Genomic DNA, 16,833 nt, shown 5'->3' on the forward strand with positions numbered 1-16,833 from the left:
TTCTGACAAATTCCGCTCAATTTGTTTTTGTTTTTTTTGTAAAGACATTCAATATATTTGTACGCTTCAGTAAACTTCATGATAATACAGTTTATTAAAGTTCATTTAACTTTATTCCAAAACTAAATTGCAAAACTATATTCAAAAGGTATATTCTAAGAAATTGTTGAGGTGATTAAATGTATGCAATGTCTTAACATGTTTTAATGCAATATGTCAATATGCCATTATATTAAACAAATTTTTAACTTGTTTCAGGTTCGATCCACACTGAGGCTCCAGACACCCTCATCAATCTGCCACGTGCCTGCTGCCATCACTGGAAACTCCTGACTCCATGGCAAGCCAGTCCAACATTCTGGAAGAGATGGAATTTGCAGCAGCGCAAGAGGGCTCGACCACGTGTAGTCGCCGGCGCAAGACCAGGAGGAGGGATGAGGAGAGCCTGGATGAGGAGGCCAGGATCCAGGAACTAAATTCCACCATGAGGGCCAACCAAGCACTGCTGGAGAAGCTGGTGGAGGAGAAGTGTCAGGCTCAGTCAGACCGAGAGGCCTTCATCCGCTTTGTTGCTGACACGCTCCGCACTGCTCCCCAGGAGCAGTTCTCTGCCATGAAAGATCTCTTCACGGATATTATGCGTGATGGAGGACAGAGTCAACATTACAGCAGGCGTGACACTCAAGGGCCTTCTTCATCGTGGGCCAGACCGGGCCCCTCAGCGTCTGCACCACCAGGCTGCACAGCCTCCTCACAGCCCTACTTCAGTAACAGCCAGTATTACCTGCCCCAGCCCAACTATGACCAGTACAGCCAGTGGCAGTATGGTGGTGTTTTTCTGCAGCAGCAGGCTCCCCAGCAGCAGCAGCAGCAGGCTCCCCAGTAGCAGCAGCAGCAGCACCAGGAGGATGCTACGGAGTAGCGTATGATGTTTGATATTTTTCTGTTACTGTGTTTTTCAGCTGTGGAAGATGGGCTATGTTATGCCTTGCTGTTTACTTTGCTGTTTACTTCATTACTTTTGATAATTTTGATATAATAAAAAAGTTGTTGTTAAATTGTTAACAATTGTTTGTGTTTCCTTGGTAAATAAAAGGAAGTGTGTGAATTGTGTGCAATAAAAATGTGAAAAAATATTACAGTAATAAAATAGTAAACCTCAAAAGACAAGAAATAATACTTAGATTAAGATTTATGTCTAAATTGAATGTTTAGTTATTGTCATTTGAAATTAGCCAATATGTTATTATTGTAATAGTTTATCATTTTTAATTTATTATCTTGTTATGAAATGTATTGTCAAGAAATAAAAATGGATTAAGACGAGGTCACTACGGTGACGGGGATCCATTTTCAAATCTTGACTGTGAACGTGTGCTCCGCAAATTGCGCTATGACCGTGCTCGTGATTACCCGCTGCTATTTATAGCGTCGTAACCACGCCCTGGCCGCAGCCATAGCACGTCATTTTCGCGTCATTGCCTCGTGTTGACCACGTGTGCGGCACGCGGTTTAACACGTTCTCAAACTTTTGAGCAGCTCAAAAGTTTTGAACGCGGCCGACCACGTGAAAATTTCCGACCACGAGTAAAGCACAGCTCTATCTCGTCTATATGGCGGTCTCAAAACGCCCATCAGCGCCCAACGGCATCTGCTTCACGGCCAGAAATTTCTGGTCGTGAGTCAGCCTCAATACGCTCGTGAAAGGCTGTGTACCCGCGCTCTGAAGAATTGAGAAGGGTAAAAATTTTTCGCGCTGCCACCCGCGCGCGAATTTCCGAACTCGTGTTGAGCACCGCTGTATCTCGTCTTAATGGCGAACTCAATGCGTCCAATAACGTCCGCCTCAAAGGCAGAAATTTCTGGCCGTGATTTAGCCGTAAAAATTTCTGGCCGTGATTCAGCCGTAAATGTCTGTGTGACCGGCCCCTAAGATCCCAAACAGATCCTTCACCAGTGAAGCTGGAAACGGATCAAGCAGGCACGTAGTTTGTTTGGCCCTACTGACCATCTGTGTTAGATTATCAAGGGACAAATTATTGAAACTGGAGAATGTTTCTGAACAACCACTGACACAGTCCATACCTAGCACCTCCACATCTTTGATATAGGAGGAGGAAACAGAGCGTTCATTTAAAATTTCATTCCTGATTAGTTGAATCTTTTTATAAAAAAATTCCATAATGTCATTAGCAGAATAAGTGCAACCATTTGGGTTAAGTTGTTGTCTGGTAAGTTTCGCCACTGTGTCAAACAAAAATTTCGGATTATTCTTATGTTCAACAATAATCTTAGAGAAATACGAAGCTTTAGCTGAGGCAAGAGCTACTTTCAGAAGCTTGGCAATTTTAAGAGTGCTGCATCCCTCTGCAAGATATCTCACTATTTTTGACTTTTCAGAGCCTGTCAAGTCCCTCTTCTGACCCATTTTGCCAAAGGAAAGGAAGTTGCCTAATAATTATGCACACCTGATATAGGGTGTTGATGTCATTAGACCACACCCCTTCTCATTACAGAGATGCACATCACCTGATATGCTTAATTGGTAGTAGGCTTTCGAGCCTATACAGCTTGGAGTAAGACAACATGCATAAAGAGGATGATGTGGTCAAAATACTCATTTGCCTAATAATTCTGCACTCCCTGTATATAGTACTATTATTTCATCTCATCTCATCAGCCGTACCGCTTATCCTCATTAGGGTCGCGGGGGGGCTGGAGCCCATCCCAGCCATCTCCGGGCAGTGGGCAGGGGACACCCTGAACTGGTTGCCAGCCAATCGCAGGGCACACAGGGACAGACAACTCATTCGCTCATTCACACCTAGGGACAATCTGGACCGGCCAATTCACCTGAGATGCATGTTTTTGGAACGTGGGAGGAAACCGGAGTGCCCGGAGGAAACCCACGCAAGCACGGGGAGAACATACAAACTCCGCACAGGATGTCTGGAGCTGGATTTGAACCCATGACAGGTTCCCATGACATGAACTGTGCCGCACAAGCGCTAACCACTGCGCCGCCGTGCTGCCCAGTACTATTATTTGTTAAACAAAATCTTGGGCCTTTAATAACGATTTGTTCAATAGTAACAATGTATAATAGAGCATTTAATCATCAGGACCAGGACAGGAAACAGGAAGTAGAAGATTTTGGCTAACCTGCATTGGCTCCCAGTTAGCCTTAGATGTGATTTCAAGGTTCTCTTAGTATTATACAAAATCATACATGGACTTGCTCCCTCTTATCTTTCAGATCTGATTTGCCCCTATGTCCCGGTCCGAAGCCTACGATCTGAGACTGCCGGTCTTCTGGTGATCCCAAGAGCAAAGAAGTGTTCTGCTGGTTCGAGAGCGTTCTCCATCCGGGCACCGGTGCTGTGGAATGCTCTTCCCCCTGAGATCCGATCTGCAACCTCAGTGGAAATGTTTAAATCTAAGCTTAAAACTCACTTCTACTCCATAGCATATGAATAACCTACTCTTCTCGTCGGCTGAAAAATAGTCTGTGTAATATAGTGTAATAATCTGTGAAGCCCTTTGAGACTCTTCGTGATTTAGAGCTTACACAAATAAAAATGACTTGACTTGACTAACGCACTCGCGTAACATTACTAACAGTTGGCTTAACAAAGGGGAGAGAAGAAGAATGAGCACACACTCGGTCCGGGTCGCGGAAGTAGATTGATCGGAACGAGGAAGTGAACGTTTAAGTAGTCAGGGAGCAATCTGTCAACGTGTTTCATCTGGTGTCCATGGGCGGGGCCAATTTGGCGCCGTGGCAACCGTGACATTAATTGTGTAACGATTGTACAAAATAAGTAGGTTTCTATTTCTTTTTTGCCTATCACGGGTTCTTTTTGAATGTAACCCCTGCGATAAACAAGTGTTCACTGTATACACTGTTTAATGCTGTTCATGTAGACATTTGGATTACTTCTTGATGTGTTCAGACTTGTAGAAGTCATGATATCAATGCCACAACACGTGTCAGACTCGCTGCTTTAACTTTTTTGTTGTTTGTGATTGACTAAGTGAGTATGCTTCTTCATCAGAATGCTTTGTGAATATTTTTCCCCAAAAGATGTTTTCCGCTAAAAACACAATTTTCTAGCTTTAACTTTGCACATTTCAGTTATTCATGGTTGACAGGTATGAGTTCTGATTCTTTAGACAGTAATTCTAAGTGGGGCTTCAGTGGGCAGATTCAGCAACCCCTTCTTCGAGGCAAGACGCCAAAAGCTTCTCAGTAGCCATTTTGCAAATGTACTAAAACAAGCAGGTACTTTGAAACTGGGCTTTAAGGATTGTTGTGTGTATATTAAAAATCTAGCAACATCCATAAAGACCGACAGCTTGTTAAAACCCTTGTGGATTATACTTTATAAAAATACCAATAACAATACGATAGATGATTTTTCTTCCATTTTTTCTTTGATGGTCTATCTGCTGAGTACTGTCCCCAATGCATTGACTACAACTACATTCAAGCAACTGCAAAGAATTCCTGAGGCTATTTTATTCATCGGATGAACTTGGGATGCAGAGTTAAACCTAAACTAGTTGTATAAGCATGCAATGAAAGATCTGCAAATATTGTGTTTGATTTACTCTTTAAGTCTTTTTACTGACTACATTTGACATATCTCCCAATTACACATCGGCATCAAACTCTTCGTACTTGCTGCAAAGTTGATTTATGACCACTCTCAGTTTTCATGCAGCTCTGTTATAATATGTTGTGTAGTGTTTTTTATTGCCTAAGGCTTTAAGATGTTTTCTGTAAGGCACTTGACTTCAGCTTACTGCAGTGTGATATTGCATTGTACATCGACGGAAAAAACTCCAAAGTCAAGGCAAACATCATCTGGCCTGCCAAATGTTAGAAATGTAATGAAAAATATGTATGAAATTGTAAAAAAAGAAAAAAGTACTACTAATTAAAATGTGGGAATTTGGTGCAACTCTTGTCCCCAGTGCTCTAAACATCCAAATGGCTGGCTACATTGTTTGTGCTCTTTTCTTTATAATGTATTAATGCAATACATCAAGATATGTCTCTTTTAAATCACATAGTACAACCTACATTACAAAAAGTTTTTGAAAACCCTGCTACATTGCTATTTCTCCTACTTAGAAATCATGGAGGGATCTGAAATTTTCATTGTAGGTCATGCCCACTGTGAGAGGGATAAACTAAAAAGAAAAATCCATAAATCACAATGCATGATTTTTTTAACGATTTATTTGTGTGATATAGCTGCAAATAAGTATTTGAACACCTGAGAAAATTAATGTAAATATTTGATACAGTAGCCTTTGTTTGCTATTACACAGGTCAAACTATTCCTGTAGTCCTTCACCAGGTTTGCCCACTCATCCACACAGATCTTCTCTAGATCAGTCAGGTTTCTGGGCTGTCGCTAAGAAACATGGAGTTTGAGCTCCCTCCAAAGACTTTCGATTGTGTTTGGGTCTCGAGACAGGCCGGGCCATACTGGAACCTTGATATGCTTCTTATGGAGCCACTCTTTGGTTTTCCTGGCTGTGTGCTTCGGCTCGTTGGAAGACCCAGCCATGACCCATCTTCAATGCTCTGAGTGAGGGAAGGAGGTTGTTCCCCAAAATCTCACAATACACGGCCACGGTCATCCTCTCTTTAATGTTGTGCACTTGTCATTTCCCATGTGCAGAAAAACAACACAAAAGCATGGTTCTTCACAGTAGGGATGGTGTTTTCGGATTGTACTCTTCATTCTTTTTCCTCCAAACACGCTGAGTGGAATTATGACCAAAAAGTTTTATATTGGTTTCATCTGACTGAAAACTTTCTCCCATGACTCCTCTGTATGATCCAAATGGTCATATGCAAACTTAAGACGGGCCTTGCCATGTGTTGGTTTAATCAGGGGAACCTTTCGTGCCATGCATGATTTTAAATCATGACGTCTTAATATATTACCTACAGTAACCTTGGAAACGGTGGTCCTGACTTTTCAGGTCATTGACCAACTCCTGTTGTGTAGTTCTGAGCTGATTCATCACCTTTCTTAGAATCATTGAGACCCCACAAGGTGATATCTTGCATTGGGCTCCACACCGATTGAGATTGACCGCCATGTTTGGTCTTCGCCATGTTACAAGTTAAAGTCTTAGTAATTGTATGGGGGTGGACATGTAGCTAACGACCTCTAACAGGTGCGTCTTATTCTAGATGATACATGGAGTGCAGGTGGACGTCTAATGGGCGGACTAACAGGTCTTTCAGGGTCATAATTTTAGATGATCTTAAATACTTATTTTCTTCAATATATATCTCATCTCATTAGCTACACCGCTTATCCTCAGTAGGGTCGCGGGGGTGCTGGAGCCCATCCCAGCAATCATCGGGCAGTGGGCAGCTGACACCCTGAACTGGTTGCCAGCCAATCGCAGGGCACACGGGGACAGACAACTCACTCGCTCATTTACACCTAGGGACAATTTGGACCGACCAATTCACCTGAAATGCACGTTTTTGGAATGTGGGAGGAAACCGGGGTGCTCAGAGGAAAACTCCGCAGAGGAAGCCTGGAGCTGGATTTGAACCCACGCAGGAGGTTCCCAAGACATGAACTATGCCGCACATGCGCTGCCCTTCACAATATTTATATATATACACATACAAACAGAAGAAAAAAAATAACAAAATAAAATAAGTATTGTTTATCCATGCAGCAGTGTCAGATACACCTTAATTGATTTAGACCTTTTTATGCATTCTGGTTCATATTTTAGCAAGGTTTTTTTACAACTTCAACAAGTATTGCTCCAGACAGAGTGTAAATAAAAAGGAAAGAAGTGTTTATATAACTTAAAAATCAGTCAGCATGTAAATGTTTTGTTAACCTATTATACACTGACATCTACGAAGCTCTGTATTTAAGAAGCAAACAGTGAAATTAACAATAGAAATATATTAAATATAATTGCTGAGACGTATAAATAACCTTTTTTATGGGAAAACTAAACAATCTTTCTAAGCAGAACCAACATGAAACTCTAACCTTATCATCTACCATGGGATAGCCGCCGTAAGATGGGCTAAAACAAAAGGTAGGACGCAATAGCTCTTTGGAACGACACCATGTTTCTCTTTGAATGACAGCCAGCAGTATTTCCAAAGCTTTGCTTCCGAGTGAAGCCGGGCGACAAACTGCACATCAGAAGGCGGCCAAGATGGCACCCACCGCACAGCCCCGCCACTGATCTCGCCACCATCGGCCGCCAATCAGACTCATCACATTGCTGCCTTCTGCTTGGTGACAGCAGCCCGAGCCAAAACACTTAACTGTTCCCATTCCGGACTGAATTAAAATGATAAAATGCTTTTATTCTGTCACGACCGAGGGTGTATGTTTAGTACTGTAATTTGTGGGGACCAAATCACAACATGACCTCCCCTGTTGACAAATGTCATGCGATTGGAAATTTACTCATGTTTTTTACTTCAATTTGACTTCACTAAAAAGGCTTGAACCACATTCAAGTCGCTTCAGTGTTTTGGTGTTAAAATCATATCAAATTATGTTTGCTATTTGCTAAGATATCCAAAAAAGGAGCAAGAGCAGAATACCATATATGCCCGCACATAAGCCTGTGTTGCATGTAAGCTGACTCCCTAAAACTCTTTTAAAATGGCTACATACTAAAATATATGGAAGAAAACATGTATACCAACCTGTGGAAGCATATTTCTTGGCTTGTGTAATCTTGACAGCTCGCAAACCCACTTAGCCAAGACAACCCATATCAATTTTGTCTCTTGGCTTCAAACCCCGCCTTCCAAGATCTCCTTCATTTTGGGTACTGTCCATGTTTTGATCCCATTTTTGCACTTTTATTACAATTCCAGTGATATCTCCATTTTCAATCATTTAACATTTGTTTTCATCTTTACCAAACTTTCTTGCTGTTTCCAGGTTACTTGTTTCTTCAACTGCCTTTATCATTTTTGGCTTGAAGTCAGCAGTATAGGATAGGTGTTTTCTACTTTTTTCTCCTGTCAAGGTGTAGAGCATTCCCTCTTTTTTTGCTGGATTTGCTTTCCAAAAGGGATCAGTGTTATTCAAAATCGACTAAGTAGAAACCTTTAATTCTTTGTGAAATACTCTGTTATACATTGAAATCAAAGAAAAAACCTATTTACAGGCGCAAACATTTGTTTAATTGTCAAATCAGAATTTGGATAATAATCTTGGTGTGATATTGCACTATTGGCTTCCAAATAGAGTGAAAATAATTTCAGGACACTATTCACCTCTTTACTTAAGATTATATTTTGTCGGCATTATATCAACATTATTGGAAAAAATGTGGCTTGAATAGGAGTGTATCTTCCTTTTGCAGTCAAGAATTCCAACTATGTCGGCGATAGAAACCATCTTCCTCCAGGCCGGCCGGATGTGTTTTGGTCGGTCTAGACAGTTTTGTTCACATCATGTTTTTTGGAGAAACTTAAAACTGAAAAATATTTGCGCATATGTAAAGTAGGGGCAGCACGGCGGTTGAGTGCTGAAGGCGTCGGCGGCACAGTTCTGAGGTCATGTTCAAATCCTGCTACCAGTCTTAGTGCCTGGGGTTTGTATATTCTCCCTGTGCTTGCGTGAGTTTCCTCCGGGCACTCTAAAAATATGCATGTCAGGTTAATTGACCAGTCCAAATAGTTCCTTAAGTAGGGATGGGCGAGTGGGTTCTCTGTCTCTGTGTGCCCTGCGACTGGCTGGCAACCAGTTCAGGGCGTCCCATGCCCACTGCCTAAAGATAGCTGGGATGAGCTCCGGCACCCCTGCGACCCTACTGAGGATAAGCGCTGCAGATAATGGATGTATGGTTGTAAAGTAAGTTTGTCAAGCAGTTTAACGTACGTGTGCGACATGGACCACAACGCCACGCTGAAAATCCGCAAGGTACCGAAATCACAAAGTAAACAGCGAAATGGCGAGGGGTTACTATATTACCAGATTTACAGAGAAAGGTAAAGATGTTTGAGTTTAAAAGCGATTAAGAAGTTGAATCCTAATTATTATTCGTTGATTGACAGTATAGGCAGCAATTAAATCTCTGTGCAGGAGAGTGGACCGCAGCAACAGAATTGCATGTACAAACACGACTCGACACCCATCCCGCTACCCTGCCTATCCTTTGTTAAGCCAAGCTCGAGTTCCATTGACACAGATGAGAGAGTGGAAAAAACACATGCCAAAAAAGCCCCCCTGCCATTCTCACTCTTGCACAGCGACAATGATAGGCTGTCATCACACAGCGATCAGCACTGTCACCCGCAACGTTGCAAATACACACATACACAAAAACACACAAGTGCACCATCACGATCACAAAATCAACACACACGTGTGCGCCCAGACAGATGCGGCTGTGAAAATCCGCAACAGCCTCGACAAGGCTGACAACCAAGTCACTGCTGTCACTTCAGTTATTTTTATACCGGGACCTGTCAACTATCAAAAATCCTTCTCGAACAATATGAGACCACTGCATTAAGCCCATTAGACGCCACTCGTCACATCAAATATCTAATTATGTGCTATTTTATGATACCAATTAAGTAAGTTCTCTGTAAACACATGGGCACATCGGTGGATCGAACACAACAGGAGCTTTGCTGATAATCAAAAGTTCTCATTATTAACCGTCTGACTGAAAACGAGGAAGTGTTATGCTGAGGGGCGCAGTTTTAGTATGGACAAAAGGTACGTGTCCCCACCAATATAATGTGATAACCTGAAAAATAAAAAAGTAAAGAAAAAAATCAACAGCTCCTTCACCACACTGTGTCATCGAGGCACCACTGAGGACGGAACTCTGGACAGCTTTCTTAACTGCTGATGGTTACTGGCCTAAGTTTGGGTCGTAGCAGAGTTGGCTCCTGTCATTCCTTGATGTTGTCCACCCAGTTTTGTTTTTGTTCTCGTGTCCTCCTGCCCCCTTGGGCCATATCCTGAAGAATGATATTTTTCAGTCCTGATGATCTTGTGATCGAAGCATATCACTGCAGTTTCTTGTCTGTGCACAGTTCTTTATATGAACCAATGTGTACTCTGATGGTGTTAGGCACTGATTTTTCTGTCATATGGGCTATGTAGCTGATGCCTAGAAGCTTCTTGTAGCATCACAGCTCCATGGCCGGATTGTTCCTCTCAAGCTTTGCTAAGAGTGTCCATGTCCACGAGGAGGAAGGAACCAGTGCTTGCATGAGTCTGATCTTTGATTGCAATGTTATGTTTTTGTCGTGACATGTTTTATGGTTCTGACCTCTCTGCTGTCATGACCGCTCCAAGATAATAGAATTTTGTGACGGACAAACGTGTTTAGTGGTTAAGGTAGTTTGTGGTGCTAACTTGGGGATTTTTGGTCATTTACTTAGGCTTTTTTCTGTGCTGATTTCCATTTCATACTTGGTCGGTGCTTTGTCCAGGCGATTGACCAGATTGCCGATTTCCTGTTCTTCTGCTGCCAGTCTAGCAAGATGGTCAGCAAAGCGTGGATTAGATACATTAAGTCCTACAATACTGATCAGCAGCAGAAAAAAAGTTAAATCATGTTTTTTGCTGAAGCACAGACACATATTACCAACCTGATTGTCTGTTTGAATTGGTCTCTCAGGAACCGTCCTCTTATGGTTCAGATCCTACCTCTCAGATAGGACGCACTGTGTTCAGTATGATGAAATGACATCTGAGCCCTTTAGTGTTACCTGTGGTGTTCCACAGGGTTCAGTACTTGGCCCACTTCTTTTCTGCATTTGCATGCTTCCATTAGGTGATATTATTCGCAAGTATAATATCAGTTTTCATTGCTACGCAGATGACACTCTGATGGAGGAATCTGCCACACTAAACTGTGGGAATTTGGAGGCCTGCCTCACTGAGATAAAAGAATGGATGTCACTCAACTTCTTGCGCCTTAACTCTGAAAAGACTGAAATGCTAGTTATTGCGGCAGCGAGGCTTTTAACTAAGACAAGAAAGTTTGACCACATAACCCCCATTTGAGCTAACCTGGTCCCTGTTAGCTTAGGATGTGATTTTAAGGTACTGTTGGTTTTATACAAAATTGTGCATGGACTTTCTCTCAGCTATCTTTCAGATTTAATTTCCCCCTGTGTTCCGGTCCGGAGCCTTCACTCTGAAAATGCTGGTCCACTAGAAATCCCAAGAGCCAAGAAGAGATCCGCAGGTTCAAGAGCGTTCTCCATCCGGGCCCCGGTGCTGTGGAATGCTCTTCCCCCTGAGATTCGATCTGAAACCTCAATGGAAATGTATAAATCTAAGCTTAAAACACACTTCTATTCTATAGCATATGAATAACCTATATTTTATGTTGATAATATAAGGGGATGGTGTCATAATAGTCTGTAGTTTGCAATAGTCTTTGATCTGTGCAGCCCTTTGAAACTCTTTGTGATTAAGGGCTATACAAATAAACATGACTTGACTGTTCCTTTATCATATTTCACACAGTGCTTTTGATTGGTTGCTTAGTCGGCAATCCATAAGAATAAAAGGTAATTTTATGCCATAAAATGTTTGTCATTTTCATTTTTGAATAGATATACACACCAACATCTACGTGTACTTTGTATTTTTGTTTAAAAATAGATTCATTTCATCAAAATGTTTTCGGAACAATTATAAAGCAGAATAATATGCCAGGTCCCTTTTACACCCTTGGATGCATGACCTTCCAGTGCATACACTGTTTCATGAGTGGGGTTGAAAATTAACGTAGGAAAAAATAAATAATAATACTGATGGCATCATGTCAAAAACATGTTTTATGGGAAATACCTGGAATGTTGACAATATTGCAAATATTTTTTTTGAAGATTTGAAAAATGACAACCAATGAGGTCTTTGTAGACCCCACTTAGCATCCAAGCAAGTGTTAAAGCACTAAATCTGTCATGGTCGCTGTGGCGACCGGTCTGCCCTGCCCCCTGGTCACCAGCTGAAGCAGATCAGCTAATTGCATGGCTGCTATTTTAGGTTGGGTTGTGGGTATTGTGGTTGTTGGCTCATTATACCTTTTCTGTTCTGTTATGCCTTGTTCTGTTTAGTTTAAGTCGGAGGAAACCTGTACCTGACCATTCTGAGTTTAAGAATGTTTTTGTTCTGTTTTGTCCCGGAGTTTTTGGACAACTTTTATTTTGGTAAATAAAAGCTTTGATCGTACGCAATTGAGTTCTCCCTTCCTGCCTCCTGCCTCCGTTCTGGTCCGGTCACCCCTTTCACCTCGTGACATAAATCCTAGAGTATACATTGAAAAACTCAAAATGCAATAGGGCTAGCTCAGGAGGGTTTTTTTTCTTTGCTATATTGATAAATTTAAAAAAATGATTATATACACACATACACATTATATATATGCAAGTACTGTACAGAAAAAAATGTAGGCAGCTACTTGAGTGTTGGATTAAGCGTAGTGCTTCAAGTTTTTTAATCGGTGGGAGACACAAAATAACAATGGGTGTTAATTCTAGTTCTGGATGATGGATCCATGTGCAGGAGTCAGGAACTGCTGGCAGAGGTTCTCAAAAAAGAGTAAGGTATGTATTCACAAAATCAGGACTAAAGTACCAAACAAACAAGTGGGCACTAAACAAACAAAAATACCCGAACAAGAAACTGGAAAAACAAACTAAACTAGACAAAGTTCAACAATAGAAACAATGACCGAACCAGGGAATGGGAAATTTGACCATCAAAGTAACAAAGAAACCAGAAAACAAAAAAAAAAAACTGTCGTGGTGGTGAAAATGACTCATGAGAAAGACAGAAAAACTTCAAATGACTCGACAAAGTTTGCCGAACAATAAAGTCCTTTTGAAGGGTTTGGGATGATTGGCACAGGTGTGTGATAATTGGATACACCTGTGCCTATTTCAAAACCTCAGTTCCAGCTCTCTAGGAGTGGGAGGGTTACCAGACCCTAAAACTAGGGACTAGAAGACAACAGCAACTTTTATTAGTAGTCATTTATTAAGTAATGGATATAATGTTGTATATTTTTAGCATTTTTGTCCGACAGGCCAAATCAAAAACTGTCATGGGCTGCATGTAACCTGTGGGTCCTAGTTTTTCCACCCCTGATGTATTCTGTACTTTTGGGGTCAAGAGCCTTGTCAAGGAAATTGTGGCTTGGTTGAGTCTTCAAATTCGAGACTACGGTGTCCATTTTTTAATGAAATTACTTTTATATCTTGAACTTTGTTTGTCTAATTTTGTTTGTCCAAGATAGAATAAAATAGAATAGAATAAAACACTTTCATTCAAGTGTCAATAAAATTCAAACCTGCCTAATATACTATCATAGTATGAGCTGAACATAATTTTAAATAAACAGCCATCTGCCATCTGCTCCAATTATTAACCTTAAGATTAAAACTACTATTTATTAATTTAGTTACTTCTTCCCCCTCTTAACCCTACCTAAGTTGTTTCTACCACATTATCGTCATTTTTTTAATATACTCTGTTTTTTTTTCATGGGTGGTAGGTTCCAGAGCTGAAAATGAGAGGTGAATTTCCACAACATAAAAGCCTTAAAAAAGTAATCAGGACGATATTGGTATGGCCAAAGGGATTATATATATACTGTATATATATATATATATATATATATATATATATATATATGTTTTTTTTTTAATTATTACATTATAATTACATTATAGGAGGGCTGGGGTGGCATGGCAGCTGGGTGGTTAGTGCGCAGCTTCAGGATTCAAGTCCAGCTACCGCAGCTTCTCTGTGCAGAGTTTGCATGTTCTACCCGTGCGCGGTTTCGTCACCACATTCTAAAAACATATCAGGTTAATTGTCCGGTCCAAATTGTCCCTTTGTGTGAATGAGCGAGTGCGTTGTCTGACTCTGTGTGCCCTACGACTGGTTGGCAACCACTTCAGGATGTTCCCGGCCCACCTTACAGTCCAGATATTGGATGGATGGATTTAGCAGGGCTCTCAAACTTGCGGCCTGCAGGCCAAATGTGGGTTGCACCATGATAGTTTGAAGCCCCGCGTTAATATAACCAATTTTCTTCCATGTCTATGTCAGCTCCTTCTAAATGAATTTCATGTTGTGTAAATTAATCTAACAAACAATAATGATATATTGGATGTTTGTAGCGCTTTAATGGACACACAAAAATGCTCCACAGAGTCTGCATTATTTATGTACTCGCACATTTACACTTTGGTGGTGGTAAGCTACATACAATGCCCTTGGGAAGACTGACTGAAGCGTGTCTACCAGATCACAACGACACCCCCTTTGACCACAACCCAACATTTGCACCTTTCATGCACCAATAGGAGTGCCACTATAGGAAAGTGTCTTGCCCAAGGACACACGAGCACATGACCAAAGAGAGCTGGAATTGCAACGGCTACTTACTACCAGACCCTCTCTTTCAATGTGTAAAATAGTGATGTGTCATTTGCGAACATAACGGCTCTATGAACCAGTGTTCTGAAATTCATTCCTACCCATCGAGATGTCCTACCAATGACAAATGCACTTGTGTAACACTGATTTGGAAGATTGAATGGTACCTATTACACTATATGTGCCTTTGAAAGGAATGATGGATTTAGTTGAAAGCGGTGAGTATTTAGAATTTTCAGGGTTTTTTTCAAGTCTTATTTGACTCTTTTACGGCTTCAAAATATTGTTTTCTGACTTAGCCTTTAGGCCTGGCATGGTTATTGTGGTAGATTTTAAGCATGGTGTTCGATGACCATAGTAATCATGCAGTGCATGTATGTACGCATGCCAATATTTTTTTTATGTTATCAGTAAATGTTCTGTTGGCAATAATTTTGAGTTTCAGTGTTGCAGTATTTATTTGAATGTAAAGAAAACAAAATTGCTCTGAGACTAGGTATGACATTTCAACAGTGTAGTACATTTGGGCAAAACACTGACTTTTTGAAGTGAACAGAAGCCGGCTCCCCACCAATAAACAACCGGTTCCCTGTCCTGGCCCCTGAGAGATTTTTTTTATAGCATAAGGCCCCCAGCTAAAATAAGTTCGACCGCCCCTGGTTGAGGGAAAACTACTGCATTTTAGCTGCATGGCTCTCAGTTTAGCCCCTAGTTGTTGACCTCAAGTGTTTTCAAGATATTGTGACCATTCAAGATGGCAATTTCAAAGATGAGCACTTATTTACTACTGAAAAGAAAGAAAACAAGTGTAAGGGCTGTGTAGCGTGAAATACCAGCCCTATATTTCTATATGACAGCGCCAGGGAAAACCATACTGTGGAGAATAATGGCAGATTACAACATGTAATCACATGTCTTTTTGTGGGGTTGATAGGGTATTGGACCAAATTCCATTTAATTGTTATCATTCCTCGAGGATAAAGTAAACTTCACCGACCTGACATTGATGCTGATGGTATGGAAATAGAAAAGCATTTTTCAACAGATAACTTCCACTGCTGTTTAATTTGGATGTATAAATTGACAACCTGATTTATGGGTGAAAGTAATGAGAGTATGTTGTAGAAAATCAATAAATGTAAATTGTCTGTATTTATATAGCGCTTTTCAAGTCAATGAAAACCTTACAAAGCGCTTTACAATATGCTTCACACTTTTCCCTTTTACACTCTAAGTAACCGATAGCAGCGACAGCCATGCACGGCAACTACAGTGGAACTTCGGTTTTCAAACGCCTCTCAGTTCGAACAAATCGGAGTCCGACCAAAAATTTCGAGAAATTCTTGCTTCGCTGTTCGGTCAAAAAAACGGAGTTCGAACGCCGGTAATGCATGAGTGCGTACGCTAGGGTGCAATGCTGAGCATCTTTCCTAACAATAATTTTCCTTCCTCCTCCATCCCTCTCCCCACTGTCCACCTGCACCTTCTGCTGACCACCACAAAGGTAAGAAATCCTATTCATAATTCTTTTCTTTTTTTACACGTTCATGTTAGCGTAATCTTTTCTACGGAAGATTACGATAACGCGAACATACGATTAGCCTGGATTAGCTTTATGTTTACGTTGAACATTCAAGGTAAACATTCAGGGTGTTGGAACGGATTAAAACGATTTACATTATTTTTAATGGGAAAAATGATTTCGGTGATCAAACAAATCAGTTTTTGAACAGGGTTCTGGAACGGATTATGGTCGAGAACCGAGGTTCCACTGTACCTGCTATCGGGGGCATTAGGGATTCAGTGTCTAGCTCACTTCGACATATAACACGGGGGAGCCAGGAATCTAACCTGCGTACTCTTGATCCCAAGACAAGCGCTCTACCTCCTGAGCCAAAGTATTGTCAAACCTCCTGTTTTGCTCCTGTAATGTGTAATGAATGATTTTGGAATAAATATGGACTAATTTCTCTTGTAGGGCATCCTTAATGTTTTCAGACGATGTTTTGTATTTAGAACCAATCTATTGTGGAAAAGTTTACGGTTTACTAAAACCACAAATAAAAGTACTGTTTTTTATAAAAACATTGTTTTACAAATATCTACTATACTGTCAAATTATAATTTAAGGAAAAATCTTGTTGCTTTATGGCACTACTGATTGTGAAAAGGGGTTGAAATGATTTCAGGATATTTTTTTTCTTTTAGATGCTATTGTAGAGTGATATTGCCCTTGCTACAAAAACAAGTAATCTGCTTCCAGTGGTCCATGACGTATCAAATATTTTAAAAGCGGACGGCAAGCACGGCTCTGCTCTCTTTCCCGGAAAACAATAGGAATAAACCGCGCCGTCTTTGAAGCCGCAGTGTTTAAAATGTAGCAAAA

Source organism: Urocampus carinirostris, chromosome 2 (genome assembly GCF_059441175.1).
Source record: "Urocampus carinirostris isolate Australia breed hairy pipefish chromosome 2, RoL_Ucar_1.0, whole genome shotgun sequence".
Taxonomy (NCBI): domain Eukaryota; kingdom Metazoa; phylum Chordata; class Actinopteri; order Syngnathiformes; family Syngnathidae; genus Urocampus; species Urocampus carinirostris.